At 46.8% G+C, this 24,341-nt stretch overlaps 1 pseudogene; it reads left to right on the forward strand.

Annotated features, from left to right (window-relative positions):
• The first annotated feature begins 15,021 nt into the window (after window positions 1–15,021).
• Window positions 15,022–15,694, forward strand: LOC123116606 (dehydration-responsive element-binding protein 1B-like; annotated as a pseudogene).
• The last annotated feature ends 8,647 nt before the right edge of the window (window positions 15,695–24,341 follow it).

Below are 24,341 nucleotides of genomic sequence, written 5' to 3' on the forward strand. Positions count from 1 at the left end.
TGAACTCGAGTGCGTATCGTGCACTCCATGAATCCACGTCAAAGATACTGTATTTTTTGAGAAGGAAAGCAGACACATCAAAGGACGTCACTGTTCGTTGACAACCTGTGAAAATGATGGACTTGGACGGCTTTGTAAACAAAAATCCCTCCACTTACGGACGTTTTTTCTATTTTAAGGAATTATCCTATTCCTACGCACTAATCCCTAAACTAAGAGCAACTCCAGCGGTCGTGAGCACGCTCACTCCGTACGTATACGAACGCTATCAACGTAGTTTTTTTTTTCTAGAAAATTTTCAATCTATTTATCTCCGATCATGGCAGTACAACGAATACCAGAAATAATAGAAATTACATCAAGATTCATAGACCACCTGACGACGACTACAAGCACTGAAACGAGTCGAAGGCGCGCCACCGTCATCGCCCCTCCATCGTTGGAGTCGGGCACAACTTGTTGTAGTAGACAGTCGGGAAGTCGTGGTGCTAAGGCCCCGTAGAACCAGCACACCAGAGCAGCAACCGCCGCAGATGAAGAATAACGTAGATCAGAAGGATCCAACCCGAAGATACATGAACGTAGACGAACAACGACGAGATCCGAGCAAATCCACAAAAGATAAATCCGCCGGAGACACACCTCCACACGCTCACCAACAGTGCTAGACGCACCGCCAGAACGGGGGTTAGGCGGGAAGACCTTTATTCCATCTTCATGGAGCCACCGTCGTCTCGTCTTTCTGAGCAGAACAAAAACCCTAGCAAAAGTGAAAGAAACGACTAGAAACGGAGCCCTCCCACCGGCCCTTGCCAAGATCCAACGTGCCCCCATGGCTCTAGGGCCACCGCAGAGGAGGCGGACTTGCGGCGGCGTCGACAGGAGGCAGAAACCCTAATTTCTTTGTGGAGGAGGAGGAGGACGCGGCTAGAAAGGCTTCGTCTGCCAACGTAGCCTTCATAATTATTTTTATCATGGGACCCGTTTCAATGAAGGCATCATGTTTCCCACCTCAACAATGGTATTTTTTTCATACTAGATTTAACATCAATTTCAACTAGGATTTCCACATGGTATTACAAAATGGATTTGAAAAAGGATTACAGTTGCAATTCGAACAAACTAATAGTAAGATTCTCTACTAATTGAACCACATAGCCTAAAGAGTATCAATCTGGACGTTAATTATGGATAATATCGTCAAGCATTCGATTTAAAGATCACTACAATATGTTTGTTAGGGGTGTAACACTAGAATATATGTATGCCCTTGTTGCAAAGTACGGGCAATTAGTTAGTTAGGATATAATGATATCAATCGACATTTTTTTAACGGTGGCCCCCTCTCTATACCTAAATCCTGGCTCTGCCCCATGGTGGGGCATCTTTTTAAAGCAATGGAAGATCGGTTTAAGATAAAAATGTAAAAGAAGAAGAGGGGGGCGGGGAGGGGGGGGGGGGGGGGTCAATGGCCACTTAAAAATAAGGCGGCAACTGTTTATGGGTATCATTTTTTAATGTGTCAATCACTTTTCTATTTAATAAACAAAACATGTATACAAAAGTTAAACACAAACTAGAATAAAATTAAAAACTTTTTCTAAGTAAAATGACTAAAAGTCATTGGCATTACCCTTACAAATATGAAAATAAATAAAACAAATGATAGCAAAAACTTACATAAATTACACAAGAATTGTACCTTTTCACAATATGACAATTCGCAAGAACAAGCACACAATTGTACTTTTTTTTGACAATTGTCTGTTGCATAATACTACTTATTTGTGTATGATGGAGATTAATCGACATATTTCGTGTCGATGGTATATGATAAGCACACCCGCACACTCACACAAGCCCACATGCACGAGACACAAACATACACTCAAAGAAAGAATATCCGAGTAGGAAAAGAAAGAAAAAACAAGCAAACACACACAAAAAAGGGGAAAAAATGTGATTGAACAAAGAAAATACTCCCTCATTCCCTAAAAAAACTCCCTCGATCCCAAAATAAGTGTCTCAACTCTCAACTTTAGTACAACTTTATACTAAAATTAGTACGAAGTTGAGACATATATTAAAGTTAGTACGAAATTGAGACATTTATTTTGGGACGGAGGTAGTAACTCAGTTGCCCGGATGACACGAAAAACACAAAAATAATGGTTGTTGATGATTCCAAAAGTAGATCCTATCCGTTCATGCGTTGTGACCATATGAGGCCCCGCAGGGATTGTGTGTAAAATTAGTGTGTTCCCCGATATTTAGCTTAAGATTGAATCAAATATTGGGCAGCACACAAAATTTTCATCCAATCTAAAGCGAACACAGGCGATAAACTTTGATTGGTTCATGTGACGGAGGAAGGTGGGCCAAAGTAAGTTAATTAAATGGTCGACAGGTCGATTGAGGCCCAACCAAATCAGCCGGTTAGTGCTAGCGGAACCTCGGGGATCTTATTCTGGGGTCATGTCTAAATCCTGGTGAGCTGTCTGTGGAGGCCGGTGAGTGTGAGCCGTGAGGAAGCAGGTGCTGCTTACACTCATCACGCTCCGCTCCCTCCGGCCTCTCCAACCTAAATCAATCCGGTGACCAAGTGGCAAAATGCCAGGATATTTTCTTCCTTTTTCGGGCAACAATGATGCCGGGTTGACACGGAGTGATGTGACGGCGACGAGGAAAATGTGACTAAAAATTACTCCATCCGTTTCAAATTACTCGTCGTGGTTTTAGTTTAAATTTGAACTAAAATCACGACGAGTAATTTGGAATGGAAGGAGTACAATTCTCTTTTGTCCACATTACTTGACGTTGTCTAGTAATTCCTTCGTAAAGTAGTGATCTAAACGTTCTTATATTAGTTTACAGAGAGAGTATAACTTTATACTGCACTAGAGCAAAGTAAATTAATAGGATAGAGAAATAAAATACAACTCTGGTAGGCCGGTGAGAGTGAGTCGCGAGGGAGCAGGTGCTGAGTGCACTTATCATCCCGGTCCTCTCCATCTTAGATTAATCATGTGGCCGGTGGTGAGATGACAGGCTGGCAAGTGATGTGCCCCTTAAGGTAGTAGTGGATATTTGTACCACGGACGACTGTTTCTATAAAAAATGGGCGAACGGCTAGAAATCAATCAGTTGAGTTTTTCATCTATGGTCAGTTGATTTTTCAGTTGTTGGATGCAAAATCAAGGACCTGCAGTTTATTTTTAACCTCCACCCCTTGAGCCGCCGGCCACCGCCGCTCCCGCAGCGTCCTGCCCTCCCCGAAACTACTCCCCACCGCCGGCCCGGCCCTCTCTCTAGGCCCTCCGCGCAGAGCTTTTTCTTCGGCGATCCCCACGCCACTGTCTCACCACCGCCCCTTCCCCCCACCGCCAGCGACCACCGCCCCCACCCTGAACCTTAAGGTAGATAGTGGGGTAGCCTCTCCGGCGAGCCCCTCTCCACGCTGTGGCTGGTTCTTCCTTCCCTCCGGCGAGCTCTCCCATCCTCATGAAAATCGACTGACCCAAAAGTCAATTTAGTCGACTGAAGTGTTGCTAAATTGAAAAATTGGTCCTGTAACTTCAAAAGAAAAATGAGTCTTGTCTTTGCGATGAAATCCTTAGAAAAAAATGATGAATCGAAACATCGCGGCTACGGCAAAACTCGGCACAAAGAACCAATGTGGTTGTATTATGTATAGTAACATCTTGTGCAACGGGTACATCATTCATCTGGGTTTATAAGTTTTTTCTTATTTTGCGTTGAACTTTTGACCAAAAATTTGACCAGGAAGACACAGGTCACAAAAATATATATTATTGAATTTGTATTTGAAAAGCAGCTTACAATAATGATATTATTTTTAGTATTATAAACCAACCTTGAAAATATAGAGCTCTCTGAAAAATTGGACCGGAGTTCTTAACCAACAGTCAAAAAACAAAAAATTACGCGTGAGTGGATAAGAACGAAACAGCTTAGCATTGTGGGGGTACACGTGTTGCTCGGTGAGGCAAAGGACGTGGAGCACACGCGCTTTTGCGGATGAAGGTGGGTGATTAACCCTGGCTGGCCGGTTACCCGCCAGTAATCATCCAACTAAACAAGAGATGAGCGTTAGCAAAAATTATTACTATAATACACCCTTCATTTTTGACACTAATTAATGTAAAAACATTTTATATTATGAGACGAAGGGAATTGAGAAATAAGGAATCTGAGGCTTACCGAGCGCTCTCAGAGCTTAGCGATTTCTGGCTGTTGGATCGTTTTGCTTGATGCAATCTGGGCCATCGGATCGAGCCCTGGGACGACCTACGCCGTCGGATCAACTTGGAGGCACTATTGCAATGAACAGTTTCACCCCGTTCGTGCCACCGCTCGTAATTCCGGCGCCCCCGGGGGCATTTTCGTCATTTCACTCACAGGGGGTATAAAAGGGCCGACCCCGTGGTGAACCCTAGCCTCCTCCTCTCCCCGCACCCGCGCCCCCTACCTCGACCCGCCGCCTCGCCCGCCCGCCCCGCCCTGCCACCTCGCCCGCCCTGCCCCGCCGTCCCGCTCGCCGTGGCCGTGGCCGATGACCAGGACCACGCCGTCCCGCCTCGCCTTGCAACTCCCCTCCCGTAACCCTAGCTCCTCCTCTCCTCTGCGCCGCCACCCCCACCCCCTTCTCTCCGTCACGCCCCTTCCTTTCCCTCATGCCCCAGTCGTCGCCGCCACTCCCCGCGCCCCCTGCACCACCGCCGCCACGCCATCGCACCCTGCAAAGAAGATTGGGGCTGCGGGCGACGAGGCCAATGCCGGTCGGGACGAGCGGCGGCCGCGGCAACGAACGCTGCTGCTCCTCCTCTTCCTCGAACTCCTAGATGCGGTCACGGATCCGTGGTCGCCTTCTTCCGCGAATAGTTGCGGTGCTCGCTGTCGGCGTCAGACTCCCAAGGTTCGATCCGCCGCTCATCCTTCCATTCTCCCTGTCGGTCTGTGTGTGATCGATGTTCTGTTTGTTTGATTCCAAACAGCAAGCGAGGATGACCACGACGCGGAGGAGGACGAGGACCCGAGCTCGATTCCGACCACGACGCACCGCACAAGGTCCCTGCTTCCTTCCTGACGGCAATGGATCCCTTCCTTGCAGGTAACACTTCCCCTCTCCCTCCCACTGACTTGCTAATCTAATTTAGCCACAGGCTGCTACAAATCACATTGCTTGCTGCATCTTACTTTGTTGCCTTGGATTTAGTTGCCTGGGTTGCTGACGAGATCCATCTGCCCGGCTGGAGCATGTTATTCTCTTGATGGAAGTCAGCCCAATTGTAGGTACGGACTACAAAATACACAGCCCCATGGCTATGTATATGTACACATCCCATTACTGCCAGTGTTGTTCAAATTTAAACTATTGTCATAAACTGTTGTCGACGGCTTTGAAGTATTTGGATTGAGGATTATGGAGATAATTTTGGTTGAGAACTATAACTGAATTAAACTAGAAATACGCTACAACACTTGGGGTAGGATTCAACGTATCATATGGAATGGTAGATGTTAATTATTCAAGGTGGATGGTCCACTAAAACTATTGCTTAAATGATTCATTATTGGTCAGTTGCATGCTTTGTTAGTTGATTGGGTATATTTAAGTCACTGGATTTGTTCTATCTTTTCTAGCAGTTTTTTTACTTGCAAAAAATAAATGGCAAATAAAATTCCAATTAGATATCTATGAAGTGTTCTAAAAAAAGGCTATGAACTGATTGTGTGGACTTGGTATGGGAGAAGGCCTGTTGATGGTTGTCTACATTTATATATTAGTATCTTATCTATTATATTTTAATTTGTATCCATGGGTTTCTCCAAATATTTGTATGTATTGGGAGTGGAGGTTTCCATGACTATTGAGCATTGATCGGTTAGAACAGCTGATGAAGAATGGAGCCCTTTGGTTGGAATTTCTTATATAACTTGCGGCGTCGTAGGTTCCATAGAATTTGTTAAGGAAAGTGCATCGAATAGAAATGGCTTTTGCTAAGAGAACAGGGTATACTTTTTGTGATGCATGGTGAAAGGACATGTGGTGCCCCCATGTGTGGTTTTGGTAATTGATGGCAATCTCTATGGACTAATGGTTGCCTTGAGTTATATTTGAAGGGTTTGTCCATAGGATTTTCTTGGAGTCCATTTGTTGGTTTCAAGGAGAGTTTGTGATGACCAAGGTGCGATTAAGGAATTATCCAAAGATTGGTATTATGAGTTTTGAGCTTATAGCAAGCATGTCTTGAAGAAGAAGAGTGTGTGATCATTCATGTTTACCTTCAAGACATCATCCAAATGAAGAGAGTTGGAAAGATTCAAGGTTGATCAAGACTAAGTCAAAGAATGAATCAAGTTGATCAACACACAAAGCATAGAATATGTACCAAGAGGGATCAAGCGATCCCATGGTATGGTAAGCATGGTCAATTACGCTTTGTGTACTAACCCATGGTCTTCGTGAGAGTTTTTTGTGGGGTTAGGTTGCGGTGTGCAAGTTCAAGTAGGATCATCACGAAGAGATCATATGCTTGAAGCTTGCCGTCCATTGTGGCGACAATGGACTTGTGAAGATGTGCAGAAGAGTGGCTCACCCATAGTGGAGTATGGGGGAGCAATCTACTAGTCTTCATCGAGCCAATGCAATCAAGAAAGGTGGTCCATCTTGAGGAGGAGAAGATCGTCATCATCTAGCTCAAGTGGATCATGTGCAAGGCAAAGGTTTGCCCTTGATAGGTTTTATATTTTACCGGTCTCACGGTAGTTGTGGGAGACCGGGTTATAGGATTGATTGCCGTACTATCAAGGGGGGCTCTCGATGAGTTGCTTGATCGTATCGTCGTAGAGAGCTCAAACCATTGCATCCTTGCATCATCTTTTTGGTTCTTGTTTGGTTCTTCTCCTTGTGAGATTTGGAGCTTTTGGTCATGTTCATGACAAGCTCGAGTTCATCAAAAACGGAGTTCACATGCATCTTCTATGATGTTTTCGATGTTGGAGGGTATGCCGGTTCTTCTCTGTTGGAGGTGTCACTCCTTTGTTTGCTAAGCATACCTCCCCTGCCTCTTCTTACTATAACAAGCTTGATGCTACTCGTTGTCCTGTTTCAAACAAGCTTGAGTTTGCTCAATTCGGAGCTCATTTGCAGAAGTTATGGCAGTTCTGGTTTCCTTGGAGTATACTTTGTTTTCGCGGTAGTGGCTTAAGGATGGTGCCAGCGGTAGTACCGCGGTCCACAGCGGTAGTACCGCCGAAGCACTCAAGCGGTAGTACCGCTCTCCGAGCGGTACTACCGCTTGTGGTCTTCGGCCGTAGTACCGCAGTGGTTCCGAGCTACTACCGACTCGATTCGAGACCGTCGTTTTTCGTGTCGGGTTTTACGGTACTAAGTGCGGTAGTAGTGGCGGTAGTACCGCTCTGGGGCCAGGGCCCTGTCTTCCTCGTCAGCGCGGTAGTACTGCTAGGTGGGAGCGGTAGTACCGCTCTCAGTGGTAGTACCGCCCTGCCCTAGCGGTAGTACCGCTCTGTGCGGGGATGTACAGTGGGGTAACGGTTGGATTTTCCCCCTCCTATAAAAAGGGGGTCTTCTTCCCCAATGAACCTTATCCCTTGAGCTCGTGTTCTTCCCCCATTGTTGACCTTCTCCGAGCTTGCTAACTCTCAATCCCTCCATGGATTCTTGCTAGTTTTTGAGGGAAAAGAGAGAGGAGATCTAGATCCACGTTTCCACCAATCACTTTCTCCTCTAAGTGAGGGGAACCCCTTGGATCTAGATCTTGGAGTTCTTCGTGCTCTTCTTTCGTTCTTCCTCTCATTTTCCTCCCTAGCATTAGTTGCTTTGGTGGGATTTGGGAGAGAAGGACTTGGGCACTTTGTGTGCCCTTGCCATTGCATTTGGTGCATCGATTTGAGTTCTCCACGTGATGCGTGGAAGTTACAAGTTGAGAAGCTTATTACTCTTGGGTGCTTGGTGCCCTTGAGCTTGTTCATCTTGGGTGCTTGGGCGCCCTAGACGGTTGGTGGTGTTCGGAGCTCAATCATTATGGTGTAAAGCTCCGGGCAAGCATCGGGGTCTCCAATTAGGTTGTGGAGATCGCCCCGAGCAATTTGACGGGTACCGGTGACCGCCCCCAAGGGTTGCCAAAGTGTACGGGTTCGGTGACCGCCCCCAAGGGTCGCCATTTGTACGGGTTCGGTGACCGCCCTCAAGGGTCCCTTAGTGGAATCACGGCATCTTGCATTGTGCGAGGGCGTGAGGAGATTACAGTGGCCCTAGTGGCTTCTTGGGGAGCTTTGTGCCTCCACACCGCTTCAAACGGAGATTAGCATCCGCAAGGGTGTGAACTTCGGGATACATCGTCATCTCCGCGTGCCTCGGTTATCTCTTTCCCGAGCCATTTACTTATGCACTTTACTTTGTGATAGCCATATTGTTCTTTGTTATATATCTTGCTATCACATAGTTGCTTATCTTGTTTAGCATAAGTTGTTGGTGCACATAGGTGAGCCTAGTTGTTTTAGGTTTTGTGCTTGACAAATTAACCGCTAGGTTTATTCCGCATTTGTTCGAGCCTTAACCGTAATTATTTTAAAATGCCTATTCACCCCCCCTCTAGGCGACATCCACGATCTTTCACATGGCGGGTTGTCCTTTTAGCTTCTTAGTCATTGTGTATGGATGGTTTGGTTAATGCCGGTTTTAATCGCTGACATGATCTTGGAGGTTTGGTTCAATTAAAAATATCATGTCATGTTACCAGCATAGATGCTATTTTCTTATAACTACCCCTTTCTTCCTGTCACAGTAGCACCATTCCAGATTGTGCATTAATAATGAAAACCTATCTATGATCTGATCCATTTATTCTTTTTTTATTTATGTGATGACTTTTCTGATTACAGGAAGCTGAAGGTGTTACCATTCATGGACATGGAACAGAAGCTGCCCAGATATTGTGACAACAAATGGAGGTTAAATCGGGAAGCGAAAGCCAGGTGATACCTTGATCACTATCTTTATTACTCTCATGCATATTCTACTGTCGAAATCTAGATGCAGTATTTCCACATTGGAAAACTTTGTATGGTCCATGGACTGAAAGTTTATTTGTTTTGGGGAACTCTCATTGGTAGGATTTTGCACTAGGACGCTTTTTATGGGCATATACAACATTATTTTTTACTGATGTCTGATTATTGTAGCTTCAAACTATTCCCTGTGATGTTTTTCTTGAACTATATTCACTGTGGTGTTTGTACTACTGCATTTATTCCTCAGAACATTTGACGGCCCAGTAATAATAGTGCTAATACAAACTGTTTTACATAAGGTCTCATACATGGCAGAACCTGTTGTTGGGACTAGTTTGTTTCGTGTAGTATGTCAACTGTAGTATATGAAGTTTGTTTGTTCTGAGGAATTCTATATGCCTTTGAAATGGATGATTTGTTTATATGTGTTTCATAATCTGCTTTGAATTGTACGACTGACTGCTTACTAGATTGGATTATATATATGTTTGATTCTCTGCTTTCAACTCTACGGGTGCCTGCTTATTAGCCCTGGAAAATGATTGCCTTCAGTGGGTGCATCTGTGTGTGGTCAGGGGATGGTGTAGAGACTGTTCGATCAAAATAATGGCACTTACATTGTGTTATTTGTTGTTGGTTTGTAGCACAAGCTGACATTGTTTAACATCTTAGGTCGATGTGCTTGGCCAGAAGAAGGAATGGACGCCATCGACCTCGCCCGCCTCTGCACATTGCAGGTATAGCAGATCGTCCTCCCTTCTAATTTGTTTCCGTAGAATTGGATGAACACCCATGTTCAGTTTGGGCTCATGCAATGTGTGTTCTTCTCGAATGCTTACTCTGGATGCGTCGTGTGATTCAACGTTGATATTTTGTTCCTATTGATTTACAGGTTATACATTGAATGTTCTTCTGCATTTAAGCTAAAAAATGTTCATCTGCATTGATTTATTTTTAGTTGAGTATGAAGGAGCAAAGAGAGCTACATAATTCTTATTCTTCAGTATCCACGTGAATTAGTTTTCACATTGGTTTGTGTGCTGAAAGCTATTGAAACATATCCCTTGTATTGTCAAATGTTGTGTTGTGTGAATCATTTCTTTGTTGTGGATGTCCTCGGCAAGAATGGAGCATGGACCTTAACGTCCCTAGGTATAGCAGATCCTCATCCCTTCCTTTTCTAATTTATTTTCATATAATAGGATCAACACCCACAGTTCAGTCTGGGTTCATAAAGTGTGTGCATTTATCTCCATTGCATTTCTCACGATCTGAAAATTCTTGCTTACAGTTTGTTAAGGTGAAGAATTCTGCTTAGGCTACTGTTTCTTTTTTGAGTATGAGTTCATTTCCCTTTTCCATAGGATGGCTATGATTGAAAAACTCTCTTAAGCTTCTATTCTCGCTCTATACGGTTCCTTTTAACTCTGAACCGAATGAAAAATCTGATGGGATTGCACATATATCTTGCACTGAATCTGGCCATATGTTTAAGTAAAATAGTTCAGGTTATAAGCCCGGCAAGAAATTAAATATAAGATGTTCTTTTGAATTGCTGACGACCAAAGTCCGCAAATAGACTATGGTCTTCTGATCTTTCAGCTTATTGCAGTAATATTATTCCTTCTTCTTTTCTCCAGGCAGAAAAGACATACTGATTTGAAGACCACCTCAATCGTTTGGGATCTGGATTGTCTGTACATATTTTGTTGGTGGTTGGCAAATCTGGTCCATCATAATCTTTGTCCTGCTACCATGCAGTTCTATGTACCATGCAATTTTTTCCCTCCATCCTGGTCTCAAGGTAGCTACTACTGCTCCTCAGTAACCACTCCCTCCATTTTTTAGAAGATCACTCCCTCCATTTTGTCTTGCTCCTTCTCTTGAACAAATATTAATGTACTAGAATTTTGTCCAAATTAAATGGTGCGTGTATAAATGTTTTTTCGACAATTGTCGCAATCTGTAGTTACCATATCTTCCAGTGTCACAAGCTATGCCCCATCCTTGTGTGTTATGTCAGAATTTAAAACCTCTAGCACTGATTTTTGGAGAGTGTGCTTACAAGACGGTTTAATTTCTTCTCATGGAGGTCTGATTATGATTTTCTTACAGAATTTTTAAGTATCCGATTGGTTGAGTGCTTGGAATATGCACACCTAAGGTGTCTGTTCACCCTTTTGTATTATCTAAATCAGTGTGAGTGTTTTATTACCTTAATCCTGAATCGCGTTGTGATTCATGGTCTTTATTTCAAGTGATAATAGCTGTGATTGACTCACTAGGGTGACCATGTCTTAGTGAGAAGCACCATAGTAGCCTTTTGTAAGTGGACAAGAGATATCATTGTTCGTGGCTTTATACATTTTTAGATAAATGGATTTACTTATGCAAGTAACTATGGTATCTACATAGACTGCATGTTTGCTCATATTTGCCTTGTGTTTTAGGACAAAGGGGCAGATGTTAGAGATGCCCTCCTAGCAACAGGAGAATACCACCTCATGTCAATCATCTACCGTTTCCATAACAAATTTGCATCCATTTCTTTAGATACTGCCAAGGGAGCGGCTGATGGAGGCGCTCTGCAGATGGCGTACGAGTCAAGGAGGTCCACCGCAAGCGGCTGATGATGGGCGCACTGGGGATTAGATCTCCGTTGGAAAGATGCATCCAGGCCTGGCCACCTCTCCAGCACGACGTGCCAGCCAGTTCTCTCTTGCCCCTCCTTCCACACCATATCGTCGTCTCACCCACCGGTAAGGCTCTCTCCACTCCCTGATCTCTATTCTTTCCATCGCGTTAGCTTACAGGGCCTGGTTTGGTTGATGCTAAAATGTGATGAGGTGGGGGTGTAGCGGTCTGCATCCATGCACTGCTCGGCATCACCAGGTCGTTGACACAGATCCAAGTGCCCATGCTGTTCAACACGCCGCAGCTCTTGCCCACAGATCCTCGAGTATCGATTGGCATGCCTTTGGTAGCAGTAGCCCCCATTTGATAGTTTTCTATTTATAGACTGAGAAGCTTTCTTTTACTTGAGAACTGAAGGGATCATGTTACCTAGCGCAAGGGGAATTTTCTTTGTACATATTGATTTATTTACATCAGTACATGTATATCAGATACACGATTTATGGCTCAGCTCATACCTGATCCATACGAATTGGGAAGCTTTCTTTTATTCTTAGACATATATCTATCCATATGAACTGGGAAGCTTTCTTTTCTTATTATTTAACATAATGTTTTGCTAGCAGTTAAAGTAATCCTAAACAATCTGGAAACATATAGCTTTGAATAGACATATTATTTTGCTGAAGAGTTCAGTCCATGCATGTTTGGTTCCTGTCAGTTTAGTTAGTGGCCTATATGAATTCGATTTGTCCCACAATATTTTTGTACAGTTATTTTTTTGCTAGCATATATTCTAAATTTAATTTTGTTAGCTCTTATCTGGTGTTCTTTCTTATAATATCTTTTTATCTGACGCAAGCTTACTTTGTTCACGAGAGTTTCTCCATGTTTATGAAGAAAAGATTTGGGTTCAGAGCACCTTTGCATATATGAATTTGTTTTCTAATTCTTGCTGGTCAGTCACAAAGCATTAATTTTTGTTTTCTTTATAATTTTTCAGGAGTAATGGAATGTTAATTGGCTGGTGGCGGCATGTTCAAGTATGGGAAATGATGACCTCCTACTTCTTTTTATGCCAACCCTATGCCATAGGTCAGCTGCGACCTTTTCCCCACAAGTTGGTGATAATCAGTTATCCTCTAGAGGGAATTGTGATTGTGATTAGTATCTTTAGACATTAGCCATATTCATCAGTACTCACCGTTTCTTTCATTTCTTCTCATTTTTTAAATGTATTGGCCTATGGTATATACAGCTGAAATCGATGTGCCAAACAACAAATATCTAGCTCCCTTCGTGTACGCTTCTCTGCCACAACATGGGTGCAAAATTAGAAGAACAACTAATCTGTCTTTATGGTGCATGCTTAATTGAATTAATGTGTCATTTTTGGTGCATATATCTAGCTCCGATTGGTTCTTGGTTTCTTTGACTATTAAAAATTAACCGAATTAATGTGATCTTATTTAAAATTTTGGCCGAGTAAACATTCACAGAGACCTAATTAAGATTGATTAAACTTATATTATATGTTTGTTAGTTCCTTTATACTCCAAAAGAAAAAAAAAGACTAACAAAACTCTGTCAATGATCAATAATGCAGTGTATAATAATTTATAAGAACAAGTACGATCTCAAGTGAACCTTTTGTTGGAAATGTCTGTTTCTAATTGAACTATAGCCTGTAAAAATAATTATAGCAAGGTTGTGTTTACATTTGTACCAGCAAGCAAATCCACTATCAACTGCATTGTGCAATAATGGTAAATATCTTGTTGATTCAGACAGTTGTGAAACTCAACTGACAAATGTAGGATGAATGGAGCAAACATCAATGACCGCATACAGATTAATGACGATGAGGTGTTAGTTCCCACCCCTATTTGTTATGACCGCTTATGGATTGGAATTTGTTGGATTAGTATATAGCACACGTTGCCGTTCCTTGCTTAATAGACATGCACTGCTCTATTTGTCATGGCTGCTCTGCACTAAGGGTCAGTTTGATTGGTGTCCTCAGTCTGGACCGAGCCTGAAACAACATGCGTTTTTTGCCTGGCCAGGCTTGAGTCTGATAGTAGTGTTTTGTTCGTAGCCTGGCCTGGTACAGCATCAAGTCAACAATATGCATGTGCTAATACTTTATTAGTATTCTCAGGCTGCTGTCGTACTCTCCAGGCATCCCCCAGGCGTCTCTTTTTCAATGCCTGGGCCAGGCTAATCACATCACATACCTATTTAGCCAGGCTAAACATACAGTGGGAACTCCCAGGCCAGGCTAGCTCAGGCATCTTCTGGACATCAACCAAACACTTTCCAGGCAACAACCAGGCACATGCCAGGCCAGGCAATAATCTGCCAGGAAGCGATCCAAACAGCCTCTAAATGTATGATGTTTCACTTCAGCCTGAGTCTTCTGTTCAGTAATTGTTGTTTCTCCCTGAAACAAAACTAACACTTTGTATGATTGATTACTCAGAGAGCCACAATCACACAAGGAAATCTAAACAGCCAGCTGGGTATTGACAAGAAGTACCAATTTAAGAGGACCGTGAGAGAGCTTGGAGGGAAGAACGCAGTTGATGACCATATTTGGTGCCTTCTGCTGCAAATAGTGGAAGTCTTTTAGCGAGCATATATTCATATCAAACTGATACACCACTGACTCTTTGATTGCTTGATCCCGTTCATCCTTCGCTGTAAGGCTCGGCATAAAGAACACATTCGAGGACCATTCACGACACCTTCTGGAGCAAATAGTGGTAGTCTATTAGTACATATATATTCATGTGAAACTGAAATTCAGACAACCTTAGATGAACATTATTTCCTGTTAGTGGATTGATATTTGTACTGAATCTTGCCCTATGTACATGCCCATCCTGAAACACACACACACACACACACACACACACACACACACATATATATATATGGTATTATCGGGTGAGCATTAGAGCATAAGTGTATATATTCTATACGAGTATTACCGGACTGATACAATTGGATCAGGTGGGTTGCGGCAAGCTGCACTTACTATCCTTTCTACTAATGCATCATAGCATCTGATCTTTACCCACTCGGCCCCGTCATTAAGACCGGCACCCTCGCGCCAAGGCGCGACCCCGATCTAGTAACCAAGAGAGGAAGCGGAACGCGCGCCATGAGTCTGCCTTCTTCTGTTGGCGCCAGGTAACCACCTACCATCAGCCTATATATACTCCCCCGTCTCACTTCTCATTTTTCTCAGACAGAACTCCATCGATCCATCGATCAAACCTCTCAACACAGCTGCTGATTCTTCCAGCACTTACAAGCAGCATCTAGATGTCGTCTGGTCAGCAGGAGCAGCAGCACAGGACGGTGAGGTCGGAGCCGCCGAAGCGGCCCGCGGGGCGGACCAAGTTCCAGGAGACGCGCCACCCGCTGTACCGCGGCGTGTGGCAGCGGGGGCCCGCCGGGAGGTGGGTCTGCGAGGTGCGCGTGCTCGGGAGTCGGGATGAGGGGCTCCAGGCTCTGGCTCGGCACCTTCGTCACCGCCGAGATGGCGGCGCGCGCCCACGACGCCGCCGTGCTCGCGCTCTCCGGCCGCAAAGCCTGCCTCAACTTCGCCGACTCCGCCTGGCGGATGCTGCTCGTGCTCGCGGCCGGCTCCTTCGCCTTCGGCAGCGCGCGGGAGATCAAGACCGCCGTCGCCGTCGTCCCGAGCGGCGCGCTATTCTCCATGTCGTCAGGCGACTTGCTGGAGCTCGACGACGAACAGTGGTTTGGCGGCATGGTTGCCGGGTCGTACTACGAGAGCTTGGCGCAGGGGATGCTGGTGGAGCCGCCGGAGGCCGGAGCATGGCGAGAGGACAGCAAGCACAACGGTGTGGCGGAGACGCAGACGCTGTTGTGGAGCTAATCGTTCAGCATCAGCTAAGCAGAGCACAGTTGTACTGTACATATTTGTACTAGTTGTGTTGTGTTCTTCCCAGTTTGGTAAGAAACAGAGTACGCAGTCGAAAACTCGTTGGCGTGGACGAGCTCGCTTGCTCACGGTATCTTTAGTCGTTGGCTCGTGTTGGGATTTGGAACGCACGAGTTATTTCAGGGCGTAGACGATGGCTTCTTAAATGCATGACGCGGATGGAAAGCGACGTCGTACGCATGGTGCGGGTGACGGACGTCCAAGAGCTAGCGACGGCGGTTTTTGTTCCGTCGCAACGTGTACCGGCCGGAGGTGGAGACGGGGCTTAAGACTTAACGACGACTGGGGGACTGAAATCCGTTTGGGTCGACCCATCAACTCCATTTAACTCCCGATCTATCAATGACGTCGGCTTCTCAATCCCCAAATCGCAGGAAGAAACAGGGATCAGTCCCCAAGTCTTGGTCGATTTGCTGGTGGATTGTCACCATAGTGCTGGTGCCGGATTCCACACCATGGTTGATCACGTATTCGGTGTAGCTACCTATCTCGGAGCAGTTGACGCCAGCGGTGGATTTTGCTTTTCTGGATCGTAGTTCCCGACTTCTTCCACTGCTGAAAATCGAGATTGGACTTCAGATTTTTTTTAGAACGATTGGACTTCAGCTTTGATCCGTGCTTCTTGCGTTGCACATCGGCATGGGGGAGAACGGAAGACAAAAAACGAGTGGCACGTAACTCGAGCAGCCAACGCTCGTGCACCCAAACGGCACCCCCTAGAGCACTGCCGCTACCCGCATCAACTTGATAGCTCACATCTTGAACATGGTGGCCTTGACCGTCGCTGACACCAAGGGCACTTGAGCTCGAACAGAGCTCCTGCGGTCCCGCCGGAAGCAGAAGACATCTTTGACACACAGACAGCTCGTCTGAATCGCGGGGGATAGGCCGTAGATGAATGTGGGCTCTGCGAAGGAGAAGTAGTCCCCTCGTTAAGTAGACCTCTGGTTTCGGAGCCCTCTCAAAGAGTTCGAAATTCAAACTAAACGGATTCCCTTGCCCATGGCATACATCAGGTGCTGTGTTGACACCTGTTAGGTGACAGACACATTGAATCACTGCTACCTCTGCTCAGTAGTGTAGGGAAACTGATGCCAAACAATTTCACAAGAGGGGATAAGAGAAAACCAAATATATTTTCGCTCACAGAAGGTAGTAGTTCAGACAGACTGTATTTTAAATTTTAAAAACGCAGTGAAATTCAAGGTGAACAGTAGGTAACTTCGTACATAATTCCTTAGATGATAAACATGGATATGATATCCCATCCCAGTGACAAAGTGAGCACAACTAACAACTGTAGTAGTTAATATTACAACAACACAATCTTACAGTTAGCGGCTATGGAGCCCTCAACAACACAAAACATAAATACTGAATCTAAACGAAGTCACCCAAAAATTGCATTTGCCTCTAAAGTAGCATTTTCAACAACATGCAGCACGACCTTTGGCTTGTTGCAAGTGTTCTTCCTGTGACCACCGACGCCACAGTCTGAACATTTTGCCTCTTTTCTTTCTTTTTGAGGAAGATCACCTCTCTGTGGACATGTGGTGCTCTTGTGACCTGGCTCCCGACATATACTAAAGAAGCGAGTGCGTTTACTTGTACTGCATCCGCCAGCTTGTGCATTTGTTGCCCATTTGTACTTCTTACTTTTTGCGCCGCGATCATCAGATGGAGGCTTATTCCCTGCTTGTGGTTGGTCGACCAGTCTTTCCTTTCCATTCTGGAGCTTTTAGACCTACGAAATTACCAATTGCACTACCTTCAACATCGCTTCCACACCTGTTGTCGGTTGCGCACGCTGGGAACACTTCTTTGTCTTTCCCCTTGTTTGCCTGAATTTTGTCTTCCAACCCCATTCCATCCCGCACAGCGGCTATACGTGTCAAATTATCCACTGTTGTCTTCAAAATATTGTTGTCTTCAAAATATTCAGTGTTTGCATCTCCCAGTCTCACAACCTCAAGAGCATGTGTGTACAGATTTGAGTACCTGAATGTTATTGAGTTCACAGAAATGCTATCCTTTTGAAGATGTGACAAGTGGTTGGCATTACTTGCAACTTTTGTCCAACATTTCAAAATATGCTTTGCTGGTATCTGGTCTATACCGAGGAAATCGAGGACCCGCAATCACATAGCTGCTACGCTTAATTATGATGTTCAACAAAAAGAAACCTGGGTTAGAAGGGATGGTTTTTTCGTTACCTTAACTAAATGGCAGCACAAGAAGCCTGTGTGCTCAGAATTAGCACTCACATATCAGGTCCCTCCCCTCCTCAACAAATTCCACTTTATACACAACCCTGCACCACTTCTCGTGTTTCTCTGGATGATATCACCGCATAAAATAGGTTTTCCCCTTTACTGATCTCCTCTACTTTGTACTGGATTGATTCATATATAACTTCACACCATACTTTTCCATCAATGAGTTTGCGTGTGCTGGCTTATGCATGCCTATGTACTAGCCATTGTCGTTTAACCGGAGTAACCAAATCATCGCGGGGCACCAGCACCGGTAAGATCGTGTGTTCCTTTTGGGATCTCCTGCAAATGGTTGCAGCAAAGACCAATGTTGCAGCAAAGACCAATGTGTTAGCTTATCTAGTTGGTGCCACAAGCATAGGACTGATGCATCAGCTAGTGTGTTTTGTTGGTATTGAATTGAAAACAATGCTTACCGAGCAGCCAATATCCTGCATACATTTTGTCCTGTCGATGTCGAGTCTGCTCTTGATGTACCTAATTCCGAACCCAATTTCCCAGGAATACAAATTGTTAATAGGCATATGCTTCTCCCAGTGAATCAAAATTACTTCCAACTGCAGGAACTATGACTGTATCAGCCTTTTTGTCTGCATAACATTCCAATGTTTTCGCCATGGCACTAAATCTGCTAGCACAGGGTGGATGTTCGGTAGGTGCATGTCCAATGCGTACCCTGTGCAAATTGAGAAACGTTTTCACTGGTACATAATCGAAAAATGAAAAAAGAAACTCATGTAACTACGATCACACAGCCTGTCTCCCCCACATAACAACAGAGATCGATATGATTCAGCACAAAAAAATTCAGATAACGTACCCAAATTTATGCGATATCCGAACTAGAATATACCTCTTGGTCCAATCGGGCGCCTGACGATCATCTTTGTCAGTTGACTGCTCTGAGTTGGGTGCGGACAAGGCCACCCCCTCGCGAGTGCTCTTTAAATCTAGCTGTACTGTCAGCGACGCATCACCACATCACCAACGCTCGAATCAGCAGCCATGCAGACCAGAGTTTGATTGGTTTCGCCGGCCAGTATGCATTGCAATCGCCAGCGGCAAGATCCGGTAGGGGAAACCTGTGGAGAAGAAAGGAGCTGTTAGACTATGTATAGCTTCTGTACTTATGTACGTATATTGTACGTATTGTAACACATCCATTATATATAATGAGATAAGCCACCCCTAGAGGATTGTGCTGGTTCCCCAAAACTTATTGTCTTACATGGTATCACGCTAAGTTACGATCGCTTCCGCTTCCAAACCCTAATACCCGCACCGCCGCCGCCGCCGCCGCCTTCACCGCCGCCATGTCGAGCGCCGCCACCACCGGTTCCACTGCTGCGGGGTTCCTCTCGGCCTCCCTTGCGGCTCTGCTCAACCTCCCGCTCGATGCCGTCGCCGTTCCGGCTCCGATCGGGACCAGGAGCATCGGCTCCGTCTACTCCACGCCGCCGGCGCCCTCGCTTGGGCGCGACCTCGTGGTCCACACCGCGGCGCCGCCGTCCGCTGCGGACTCCGCGGGCGTCGTCCCGCCGCTCCTGCCGCAAGCGGATCACACCGCCCCGCTGGCGGGGTTGGCGGCGTTCGCCCCGGCCGCGGGCCTTGCGGCGTCCGACCCGGCCGCGAGCTTTGCGGCGTCCGCCCTGGCTGCGGTCCCGCCTCCTCCCGCATCGGCTTCAGTGCCTCCGGCTGCCTCCATGGTGTTTGCACCCCAGGCAGCCCCCTCGATGGGATTGTCTTCGCCGCCGCCGTTTCACTTCGGTCATCTTATCACCATAAAGCTCTCCGCCGACAACTACATCTTCTGGCGTGCGCAGGTTCTCCCGCTCTTGGGGAGTCACTACCTGCTAGGCTACGTCGACGGATCGCTTCCCTGCCCACCCGCACTGGTAGACAGCGTGCACGGTCCGGTCTACAATCCGGCCCATCGCGTCTGGACGGGGCAGGACCAGGCGAACCTCTCCTCCATCCAGGGGTCGCTCTCGCCGGCAGTTGCCGGACTTGTTGTCTTCGCGAAGACGTCTCATGAGGCCTGGACCATCCTTGAGCGAACCTTTGCAGCGCAGTCCCAGGCTCGTGTCTCTGCTGTGATGCCCGGGTAATTAAGCTACAGTAACCCTCTACTAAGGATGCCACGTCACCTCGGTTACTGTTGATAATCTCTCGTTAGTTCAAAAACCGATTCAAATTCAAATTCAAAATCAAGTAAACAATAAAAGTTTTCAAGTATTAAAAACCAAAATGTTCGGGGTGTGTCATTTAATGCATAGATGGTTATGATGAATAATCCACATTTTTATATAATGTATAAATGCACTAAAATTATTTAAACGGTAGCAAAAACATTTTTTAAATACCTTTGGTATTTCATAAAACACAAAACTAGTTTATTTTAGGTTAAAACCTTTTGTGGCCGAGGGTTATTTTGAAACGTTATTTTAGGAGTTGTTGTCATATTTTACTAAGTAAAAATAATGTGGATCTAAAATTTAAAACAATAAAAGGAAAATAAAATAAAAACAAAAACTTAAACAAAAGAGAAAAGGGAAGAACCCCCCCCCCCCACCGGGCCGAATGGCCCAGCTAGCCAGCAGGCCACCAGCCCAAAAGGCCCAACCGGCCATCCCACTCCCCTTATCCCCCCATCCCAGAAACCCTAACTCCCGACCGCACCCATCCCCCACTCCCCACGCCGCTCTCCCCCCTCTCGATCCGATTTGGATCGAGGGAGCATTCCCGAGCCCCCTTCGACACCAATTGCCGCCGCCTGGAGGTCCAGTCGCCGGAGCCACCCTCCCGGATCCTCTCTGCCTCGACTACCTCGCCTCCCGTCTCCGTCGATCGTCCCTGTCCTCCTCCCCACGGGTCGCCCCCGAGCCTCGACGCCCATGTGCCCCTGCAAACGCCGGTGAGGCCCTCGGCCTCCCCTCTCCCCTTCTTTTCGTCTGCGGACACCGCGCTCGTCCACCTCGCGCCCGTGCAGTCCGCTCGCCTCCGGCCCATCTCTGCCTTGCGGTCGAGCACGCCATGCCCCGTACCCCGTGCGCTCCAGGCCCGTCCAGGCCCGCACACCCTCCTGCTCGACGACTGCGTCGGCCACGCCGTCGCCCCACTTGCCGCTCCTGGTCGTGCCCCGCCACGAGCTGCAGCAGCTGCTACTGTGCTGCGGCGCTGCCGCCAGCACCACTGCAGCCCCCGCGCTCGCCCACTCACCGTGGTCGCGCCCGCTCGCGGAGTGCTCCTGTGCCCCTGCCTCCGTCGTTCCTCTCACGCGCCTCGGCTCCTCCTTGCGCCCTCCCTCGTTTGCTCGTCGTGGCCGCGCTCCGGCGGGCCACCCACAGCGCCTCGGCTGGCTCCGCTCGGGACTCGCCCGTTCGGGTGCCCACGCCCGGCGCCCGTAAACCCCACACCCGCTAAGGCCCCTGGCCCAATGACAGATGGGGCCCATGCCCAGAACGTATTTAAAAAAAAGAAAATAAAAATGAAAATAATTAATTAAAGAAATAATTAACTTAATTAATTTTGATTAATTAAACTAATTAAATGACTAAACTAACTAAACTGTTAGTCAATTAATTAATTACTCAATGACAGTGGCCCCCTCCTAATTAATACTAATTAGGTTAAATTAGATGACTAATTAAAATGTGTCACTGACCAGTGGGTCCCACTGGTCAGGTTGACCAGTCAACCCTGTTGACTGCTGACGTCAGCATGACATCATGCCGATGTCATAATTCCATTTTTGAATTAAATTAAATAATTAATTAAATTCCAGAAATTAATAAAATCTTTAGAAAATCATAACTTTTAATCCGTAACTCAGATTAAAATATTTTCAACATGAAAGTTACTCAAAACGACGAGACGAATCCGGATACGCAGTCCGTTCGTCCGCCACGCACCCCTAACATATCAAACTCACAACTTTCCCCCTCCGGCTCCTCTGCCCGAAAACACGAAACACCGGGGATATTTTCCCGGATGTTTCCCCCTTCACCGGTATCGCCCATCCCTACGTTAGGTCACCCCTAGCACAACGTATTGCCGCGTCTTGCTTTGTGTTACATTTGATTGCTCCGTTATTTATTATGTTCCCCCTCCGTTACTCCTTTCCGGTAGACTCCGAGACCGATGCGGATGCCCCTGTGGTTGACTACGTCACCGACGACCCCTCTCTCTTGCCAGAGCAACCAGGCAAGCCCCCCCCTTGATCACCAGATATCGCTTACTCTTCTCTATACTGCTTGCATTAGAGTAGTGTAGCATGTTACTGCTTTCTGTTATACCTATCCTGATGCATAGCCTGTCCTTGTTACTACTGTTGTTACCTTTACCTGCTATCCTATATGCTTAGTATAGGATGCTAGTATTCCATCTGTGTCCCTACATTCTTGTCCGTCTGCCGTGCTATACTATCGGGCCGTGATCACTCGGGAGGTGATCTCGGGTATATACTATATACTTTATACATGATACATGTGGAGACTAAAGTCGGGTCGGCTGGTGGAGCACCCGCGAGTGGATCTTTGAGGCGGAGCGGCAGGGCAGGTTGAGACCGCCTAGGAGAGAGGTGGGCCTGGCCCTGTTCGGCGTTCGCGGATACTTAACACGCTTAACGAGATCTTGGTATTTGATCTGAGTTGGCTACGAGCCTATACGCACTAACCATCTACGCAGGAGTAGTTATGGGTATCCCGACGTCGTGGTATCAGCCGAAGCACTTCAGACGTCAGCGACGGAGCGGCGCGCGCCGAATTGGACTGGAACACCACTAGGCTAGGTCTGCTTTCGGCCACCGATGCAACGTGCAGGTGTGCTCAGGGCGATGGGCCCAGACCCCTGCGCGCTTAGGTTTAGACCGGCGTGCTGGCCTCTCTGTTGTGCCTAGGTGGGGCTGCGACGTGTTGATCTTCCGAGGCCGGGCATGACCCAGGAAAGTGTGTCCGGCCAAATGGGATCAAGCGTGCTGGGTAAGTTGGTGCACCCCTGCAGGGAAGTTAATCTATTCGAATAGCTGTGATCTTCGGTAACAGGACGACTTGGAGTTGTACCTTGACCTTATGACAACTAGAACCGGATACTTAATAAAACAAACCCTTCCAAGTTCCACAGACAACCCGGTGATCGCTTTTCCACAGGGCGACGAGGGGAGGATCGCCGGGTAGGGTTATGCTATGCGATGCTACTTGGAGATGCTACTTGGAGATGCTACTTGGAGGACTTCAATCTATTCTCTTCTACATGCTGCAAGACGGAGGCTGCCAGAAGCGTAGTCTTCGATAGGATTAGCTATCCCCCTCTCATTCTGGCATTCTGCAGTTCAGTCCACCTATATGGCCCTTTACACATATACCCATGCATATGTAGTGTAGCTCCTTGCTTGCGAGTACTTTGGATGAGTACTCACGGTTGCTTTTCTCCCTCTTTTCCCCTTTCCCTTCTACCTGGTTGTCGCAACCAGATGCTGGAGCCCTGGAGCCAGACGCCACCGTCGACGACGACCCCTACTACACCGAAGGTGCCTATTACTACGTGCAGCCCGCTGACGACGACCAGGAGTAGTTTAGGAGGATCCCAGGCAGGAGGCCTGCGCCTCTTTCGATCTGTATCCCAGTTTTGTGCTAGCCTTCTTAAGGCAAACTTGTTTAAACTTATGTCTGTACTCAGATATTGTTGCTTCCGCTGACTCGTCTATGATCGAGCACTTGTATTCGAGCCCTCGAGGCCCCTGGCTTGTATTATGATGCTTGTATGACTTGTTTATGTTTTAGAGTTGTGTTGTGATATCTTCCCGTGAGTCCCTGATCTTGATCGTACACGTTTGCGTGCATGATTAGTGTACGATTGAATCGGGGGCGTCACATCTGCACTCCGTCGTCAGCTTGGAGAGTGTCAGAAGCTTGACTCCACTGCCACTGAGTTCTACAACAAGGTCAAGGGCCTCGCCGACACATTGGCCTCCATTGGACAGCCCCTCACCGACTCCGAATTCAAGTCGTTTATTGTCAATGGTCTTGATGAGGAGTATGATGCCTTAGTCGAGATCATCAACGAGCGGGGCAACTCGACACCCATGCTGGCACACGAGGTTTTCTCTCGGCTCCTTCTCACTGAGCAACGGGTCGAGACACGCCGCTCCAGGGGCACTGGCTCCCTCTCGGCCAACGCCGCCACCAAGGGTGGCCGCTCTTCTTCATCACCCCGGTCTCCCTTGGGGCTGCCACCGTCGCCCGCCTCGGCCCCCCCACCTACTGCGACCTTACCGGGGGCTGGTGGTCCACGTGTGTGCCAGCTTTGTGGCCGCGATGGGCACTGGGCCTCCAAGTGTCATAAGCGCTTCCAGCGAAGCTTCCTTGGTCTTGGCAATGACGGCAAAGATACACGCAACAATGCCC

The sequence above is a fragment of the Triticum aestivum genome, chromosome 5B, assembly GCF_018294505.1.
Source record: "Triticum aestivum cultivar Chinese Spring chromosome 5B, IWGSC CS RefSeq v2.1, whole genome shotgun sequence".
NCBI lineage: Eukaryota > Viridiplantae > Streptophyta > Magnoliopsida > Poales > Poaceae > Triticum > Triticum aestivum.